The sequence below is a fragment of the Balaenoptera borealis genome (genome assembly GCF_965194805.1).
Source record: "Balaenoptera borealis genome assembly, chromosome: 3".
NCBI lineage: Eukaryota > Metazoa > Chordata > Mammalia > Artiodactyla > Balaenopteridae > Balaenoptera > Balaenoptera borealis.
This window is the reverse complement of record NC_138866.1, coordinates 167,607,939-167,616,237: the sequence shown is the minus strand read 5'-3', so window position 1 is coordinate 167,616,237 and position 8,299 is coordinate 167,607,939. Positions and strand designations below refer to the sequence as shown.

The window sequence follows — 8,299 nt, the reverse complement described above, 5'->3', positions numbered from 1 at the left end:
GGAGGAAGCCAAGCATGAATTTTAGGAGACTCCCCTGACTCTTGTCCTTGCATATGCTCTGAGCTTCACCTGATTCCCAAAGCTGACTCCCCTTCCCCAGGATGGCTCACCCTGAGGGCAGCTTACCACTCATAGACACACAGAATCAGCTTCTCCATTCCAAGTAAGAGCTAAAATACATCCCAAGGATCCTTGTTCTGCCCATCTGCAGCCCAACATTACACCAACTCTCCTGGTGGCCTGAAGATAAGCCACTCACAGCTGTAGTCATCAGTCATCACATACTTACTGGCACCCATTATAGATCCAAGCTCCGTGCCTTCATGAAGCTTGCAGATGGGAGTACCCACCCCTGTTAAAATGCAAACATTTGAGACAGGAGAGTGACAGGTAGTCACAGGGACCCTACCCCTTGATGACTGAGTATCTAAAGCATGTGGACAGCAGGGCAGGAGAAGGAGGCTTAGGGCACAGGGAGGCCATGCTTGAGTGGGGTGTGGATGGTGTCAGAGACACCGAAAAGGCAGGGAGAAGGACCAGGAAGGTCAGCCTTGGCATGACCATGGTCAGGTGCATGGCTTGGGCCTCCTTCACTTCACCATCAAGAAGCTTTAAGAGTTAGTTACAAGCATGTTTTCCTTCCTTTGTCTTCTCCTTCGTTTTGTTCATTGTTTCCCCAAATACTTAGACATGTTTTTACCAAAAGAGTACCAATTAGAACACCCATTAATTCTCTAAAATTCACATAGTAATACTTGACTGCTATGGGCAGAATATTTGTGTCCCTCCAAAATGCATGTGTTAAAGCCTAGCCCCCAGTGTGATGGTGTTAGGAGGTGGGGCCTCTGGGAGGTGATGATGTCATGAGGGTGGGCCCTCATGAGTGGGATTAGTGCCCTTATAAAAGTGGCCTCAGTGAGCCCCTTCACCCCTTTCACAATACGAGGACACCAGGAAAAGGCAGCCATCTATGAACTAGGAAGTGGGCTCTCACCAGACACTGAATCTGTCAGCACCTTGATCTTGGACTTCCCAGTCTCCAGAACTGTGAGAAATAAATGTCTGCTGTTTATAAACTACCCAGTCTATGGTATTTTGTTATAACCGCCCAAACGGATTAAGACAACAACCCTAAAACAATAAGCCTTTCTCTTTATCATACTCTGGTCACGAATATAAGTAGCACATCATCAGTGGTACTGGTTTTAAGATCTCAGGCTTTCAGAGAGAGGTGTCAGGACAAAGCCTATTGGTTGGGAGTTATACCCAAGTTACTTTCTTGTCTTCAGGCTGGATGGGAAGATTGTACTGAAAGAGACAAATAGGGCTGAGCATGTTTAAAAGCTTGCAAGGAAAGGGAAATAAGATCGGCTACTAAGCTGCTCTGTGACGCCACCAAGATCACAGTTTTAATTGTACTTGGTGGATGAACTAATTATGGTCAGAGAAAGTTAGCGCTGGGGCTGCAATGAACAACACAATTTTTTCTAGGACACACAGCACACAGGTGACATCCTTATGCAATACAAGTGTTTCTTCAAGGGTTTGGAAAGATATTTAAACCAAAAGAGTTCAAGACAAAGGGGAAGGGGGAAAAAAAAGAGTATCTGTGTGTGATTGTGAAGGTAGAGAGGTGAGTAGGAAGTGAAGTTCAAAAGAGGTAGAATAATGCCTCCAAAAGACAGCAATACGTGGGAAGGAGCAATTAACTGAATCAGTCTGTTAAGACTCAAAACAGTCTGATAGAAAGACGACGTAATATCCTGATTGCCGAGTTAGGATCCCAAGTCTTCCATATGATGAATAATTAAAGACAGCTCAGGGGAAATGGATTCTTTAATTTGTATATTCAAAAGGGACAATGCAGTTAACCCTCTGACCTTTGTCCAAACTTTCTTTTGGGGAAGGTAAATTCTTTAAGATCCTCAAAAAAAAAAAAAAAAAAAAATGTTTGGGGGCTTCCCGGGTGGCGCACTGGTTGAGAGTCTGCCTGCCAATGCAGGGGACACGGGTTCGAGCCCTGGTCTGGGAAGATCCCACATGCCGCGGAGCAGCTGGGCCCGTGAGCCACAATTACTGAGCCTGCGCGTCTGGAGCCTGTGCTCCGCCACAAGAGAGGGCGCGATAGTGAGAGGCCCGCGCACCGCGATGAAGAGTGGCCCCCGCTTGCCGCAACTAGAGAAAGCCCTGGCACAGAAACGAAGACCCAACGCAGCCAAAAATAAATAAATAAATAAATAAATAAATAATTTTTTAAAAAGATGTTTGGAAGCATTCCATGTAAGCACGACGAACTTGAGGTTCTAATGAAAGGACCAGGAAACAGCCTGCACTTCCCAATGTGCAGCCAACCACGTCCTACCCAAACCCCAAAGTCTGTCTTTGAAGACTCAACCACTAGCCTCGCCGTGAACTTCAGGGAGTCTTGCCGACAATGATATTTCTGGTTTTTCTATTTCTTCCTCCATTTTGTTACCCTACGGTGTATTTTCGGGCACCCATATCCATACACTCACGCCACCAGGAGCAGGAGGCCAGTCCCACTATAAACAGATGCACATCAGCCCTGGCCTGGGGAGAGCTCTGGGTACCAGGGGAAGGATGCCCCTGGCCTCTGTCCAGTGAGTCACTAGCACAGTCACGTTGAATGTGGAAGATTATTTGATTGCTTTATGCAGTTTTCAAACTGGATAAGGCCCCACCTCCAGCTCTGGGAAGATGAGTTATTCAAGCTTTATGACTAAGAACACAATAAGTGGGAAAAAGCCACTGGAGTGCATGGAGAGAAAGAAATGAAAAGAAAAAAGTTTCCTTTTTTGGAAGGGGGATTTTATTCTCCACTTCCAGGAATAGTCAAGGGTTCTTCTCTCCCCACAATAGGGAGAAGGTACGCATAAAGTGGCCGCAGGGTTAGGAAGAAACAATGGAGGATGCATTGCATTGTTGGTGGGGCTTGGCTGGGGCGAGGGAAGTACACCAGCTGGGAGGAAACAGCTGAAGGGCATCTCCAGGGATAGTCTGTGAATGAGGGTACCATGCTGAGGACGGCTGAGAGCAAGGCACTGGCAGAGGCCAACACCAGAGGCATAAAGAGCCCAGGGAGCGAAAGGCTCAACATGCACAGAATCACCTGTCATCAGGCCTTGGGTGGTGGGGGCGGAGCAGAGCCTCAAGCCCCAGAGATTCTGATTTGGCAGGTCTGGAATGAGGCCAGTACATCTGCATGTCTAACAACCTCCCCGGTGGTGGTGTCAGTGCTCCTGGCACTGTTGACAGACAATTTCTGCAAGAGAGCTTGGTTACTATGCAGGACTATGATGGAAAACCTGGTGTCCACGTGCCTTAAACGGGCAGTGCAACAGCATATTCTGTTAGGCCTCTTAGCAGAGGATGACGTTAACTTGCTCACCGCTGAGATGCACCACAGTGTCCAGTGGGACCCAAGCTCCCAGGAACCAAGGAGAGGGCTCATTGGTTGTTTCCGTCCCACAGAGTCATCTCTGCCACAGGGGAAAGTTTGGTTCAAATATATACACAGCTTTTCGAGCCCTTCTCTAAACTAATGGAAAGCCTCGTTATTCTGTGATTCTACTTCTTCGTGTTCTCAGTTTCAAGACAACTCAAGAAATCCCTACATATTAGATGAGGATTTTTTCCCCTCCCCTTCTTCACCAGCAATGGTTTGTATCCAGGCCTATTTAAAGTCCTTGGAGACATCTGAACACATGCCCAGAGAACCGAGAATCATATGAGCTCTGGAAAGGGCTGATATTGCTCAACACATTGGGTGTTTGGTGTTGAACTTGACTTGGTGGGGACAGGCTCAGGTGCCCTCCACAGGAAATTACGGTAATACACACACTACATTTAACTGAAAAAGTGACTCCCAGACAGTTATATTCCGTTTGGCCATCTAGAAATTGTGTCCCCAGGTGATCTGAGTGAGACAGCCACTTTAGCTATTAGTTCAAAAGCCTCACTTCCACTGTAAAACCATTTCAGCACTTGTTCATTAAATTTAAAACATGAAAGAGGATTTGCAAATCTGGAAAACATTTTTGAAAAATTTAAATGGAGTGTCACTTTGGCAGTGTAAATGGCATGAACTGTTTGATTTTCAACTATTTACAGATGTATCTGACTCTGAGATTAATGCCTATATTTTCCAGGAGAAATTGTGTAGGCAAAATTTTGACCAAATTGGCCTGAAAGAAGAATATTAGTTTAAATATATATAAAGTGGAAATATTCTCCTATCTATAGTATATGTCTCTTTGTGTATATGAGAAAAGAGAAGCATTTTTTCAATTTGTCTTGTTTTATAGCTCTTGATACCAGAAATTCTGCATTAGAAATAGAAGAATTTAATGTTCTATCCTCATTTTTGCTTGGAATTCCTGAGTCCCAAAGTTGCCAAATCCTTTCTTTCCTAATTCATATTTATGGTTGAGAACTTTCTTTAAATAACTATTTGGAAACTGGTCACATAAGACAACGCCAAAAGACAATATGAATTGGGAACATGTCTGGCCCTCCACAAGTCTAGAATTTTCATCCAATATTGTTTTTCTACTGTAGATTCCAGTAAATGAATGATACTATGACTCAGAGCCTCAACCCTTGGGGAAAAAAATGGAGAAAGTTCAAGTCTTAGCCTAGAATATATTTGAAAGATTAAGTGTTTTCTGTAACTCACATTTTAGTTATTATTTATGTCACTTCTTACTCCTAAAATGATTTACTGTGACTTACATAAGTACATACAATATTTTTAAAAGCAAGCCAAAAAAATGAGGAAAGAAGAAACAATAATTGCTATAAGTACACTTCACTAGAAGTCTGCTGAATATTGGGATCTTCATTTTCTAGCAGCCAACCCAAAGAAGGAAACACTCTTTTGAAACTATTAGAAGAGAAAGCAATTGCTCAAGAGAAGTATAATTGGGCCTGGCACTAAGACCCCCATGAAAAGTTTTACCTGGGTCAGTTTAGAGAGAATTCTCTGTATTCTCAACAGCTGTCCTACATGATATAATCATGGCTTATAAAAGACTTCAGTTCTATACATCCCTGAATACATGCCAATGGCTCAACCCCAGAAGAGAGCTCAATCAGAAAATGCCAAGAGGAGGTCCAGAGAATTCCAGAGCATTCCAGAGAATCCGCTGTCCCCTCATCTGGTTTAATCCAAGACAATGTGGTCTATTTAGAAAAATGGATGGATTGCATATACTTAAGGCAATCATCCCTAGATATTATTATCTTGAAAACAAGCCTTTATAAAATGTTGAACAATGTCACATAATCCTGCTCCTGCATTTCACTTGGGGAGCTTTAAAAATGCAGTCGTCCTCATGGTCTTCCTGAAACCTCAACCCCTGATCTCAGCATTCTCCGTCTTCTCTCCACTCCTGCTCTAGGTCAAGTCATCACTGCATCTCCCCTGGAATTACTGAACTCTAAGCTCCTTCAGTCTTGACACTTTGAGAAGAGTTGGAATAGTTTGGATCGAATTAAGTCACAGATTTCTAAGGCACACTTCTGACTTTAGAAGTATGGTCTTCTTTTACTTACCAGAATAAGCTGTATCATGTTTGGATCTCAACCTGCCTTTCCAAACATCCTTATCCCATACAAATTCTGCCCTTTCCATCTCTTTGTCAATGCTCACACTGTTTCCTCCAGTGGAAACACCTCTCTGATCCCAACCGAAATGAAACCCTAATCCCACCCAGTGTTCAAGGCCTGTCAGCTATGTATCCCACAGATCAGTTAGAGCAATGTCTTGCCCAAGGTTGGAGTTCAGTTAATATTGAGTGAATAAATGAATGCATGAATGTTCATCTCAGAACTTTCTCTTGGCTGCATTAGGCAGAAAAGTCAGAACTTTTTCATTATTTTTAATTAATTTAACACAATCCTTTTGGGGGAAAATAGTCATTTGGGCCTGCTTTGGCACTTCTTAAAGACCAAAGAGGAGAGCTTTCATATGTGGCCCTTCCCAGGGAGCAGAAACCGTTCAAGCAAGCCACATGTCGTAGCCTCTTAAGGAGACCTTGTTTCCCACCACGAATCAGAGCATCTGTGAGGGGCGAGCCGAGGCATGACACAGGGAAATCCACAGGACAGGAATTTGCTCAAGATCTTGAAAGCAGGCAGCTCTGCCAAAGAGCAAGAGCTCAGATGGGCAAGAAACATGGAGGTTCGCTCTTCACCTGCCTGCTATTACGGGTGCAGTGATACCACAGGACACTGTGATTTATCAGAGGAAATTCGCCTGGTAATAGGAATAGAACTAGACCTCATTAAGATGAAGCAGGCTCTGATATCCTCGCGTTAGATAAAAGAGAATATGAAATTGATATGGTCAGCATTACTGCCATGCTACATTTGAAAAGAATCAAACCAAGTGGCAATTGACAGCACTTGAGGAGGAAAATACCCACAAATGAAACAGAAGCGTGTTGAATGTAAACCTTGAGTCTTAAATGCATTAAAATATGACTTTGCATTTGATTTCCTTCCCCAGTGAGATCACTTGGAGCAAATCTATGAAAGGAACAAGGAGTGTACACTTAATATGCTCTCGTCAAGGCCCTCCGGCAAAGGGTGGTGGGAAGATTAATTTAATTACCCAACTCTCATCATCTTGAAATAAGTGTGGGCTTGTTTGTAGTGCTGAAAACACCAAAAGTGCTCAGGAAAGGGTGGCGGAGAAGAGCTGGGGATGCTTGATTTGGAGAGGACCGTGTCACTGGCCACCGTCCTCAAAGACCCTTCACTATTAGATAAAGGGAAGGTCAGTTATCCAACCTTGCTTTCAGCCACCTCCCAAAATTTGTAGGTGGGATGGAGGCGTTTGTTTACAGCGCCTTTAGTTCATGAGCCATGCAGTCTGTACGTATGAATGGCCTTTATACACATGAATGCAAGGTGGTCGTCACGCTTCTGTCTGAGAAGCAAATGGCAACTAGTAGCAACCTCCGTGCCAGGCTTGTTGGTATTGTTGTTGTTTAGTGTTATTTATTGATTAATAGAAGAAAACTTGGTGATCCATTTTTATTCCAACAAAAATATCTTTGTGCATGATTTCCATACAAATTCTCCCAAGATACTACCCCTTGATCCCACTAGGGGACCATCTCCAACCTTTTATCCCCATCCTTCGATGTCCCTCGCCACCCTGAACATATTTCTAAAACAGCCAAAGAGCTGCACCGGGCAAAAGAAGGAGCGGTCAAATGTATTCTGAAGACCCAACCTTGAGGGGCCGCTCAAGGAAGGGACGGATTCCACTGCTCCCTCCTGGCTTAGGTGCCTCTTCTTCCTTCTGATTGTTCATTATTTTCCAAGTGAAAAATGTATTACTTTTGAAATAACTTGAGGCCATATTGTAAAAAGCATGGACACGTTACTTAGTCTACTTCTTAATTTTAAACACTTCAACGTAGATACATCTATATGTGGTGGATATTACAGTTTTTCAAAATAAATATCTTGTTGTTACACTATTTCTGTAGAACAGAATGTTTGTAGAGAATAAATCTTTGGAGAGCGTCATCTTATCAGACACACGGCTCTTCCTCAGCCAACTGTGACAGCAATAATAAAGGGTGGGAAGAGGCAAAGTAAACCAAAAAAGTACAATATGTGCCTTACAGGGATTTACTTGGAACCGTGACCCATAATAATTGCAAAAGAGGGAAATGTTTCCCTGTAATTTTTTAGGAACCTACCTCATCTGAACAAGTTGATTGAAAATGAAGGAACAACGGACTTTCCTAATTTAAATCTTACTTCCTAAAATAAACAAATTCTTCCAAGAGGGCAAGGGGGCAACATGGTGACAGACAAAACAATGGCCTGGCAATGCAGAGTTTCAGTTCTGCCTCTGGGTGACAAGGACCCCAGGAGTCAATTAGTGAAACTTTCTGATCCAGCTTCCCTACTTGCAAGGTGAGATTCAACAACTGACTTCTCCTAGATGGAGAAAAAGTCATAGTAATAATAATAACAATAAAATGGAGGAGGAGAAGGAAGAGGAGGAGGAGAAAGCTTCTTTTGAAAAATTCTGAACTTGGTGAATCCTAATTCAAATCACAGTATTTACACTATTTCAAAAAACTTTCTTAAGAGACTTATCCTTCTAGCTTTGACTTCCCTGGAAATTTTTTTCTAAGGAGCATTGCAATGAGCAACAGAGGTTAAAATTTTTTTTTCTACAGTTAGAGACAAAATAAATATGGTGTATGTGCTACATGCAAGGATGAGAGGAAAAGTGAGGAACCTCACGCTGACC

The 8,299-nt window shown here is 43.0% G+C and overlaps 1 protein-coding gene across 12 annotated transcripts in view; it reads right to left on the bottom strand.

Annotated features, from left to right (window-relative positions):
* Positions 1 to 8,299, bottom strand: part of LOC309625651 (uncharacterized protein) — a 178,681-nt gene that overhangs the window by 123,443 nt on the left and 46,939 nt on the right. The window lies entirely within an intron of this gene.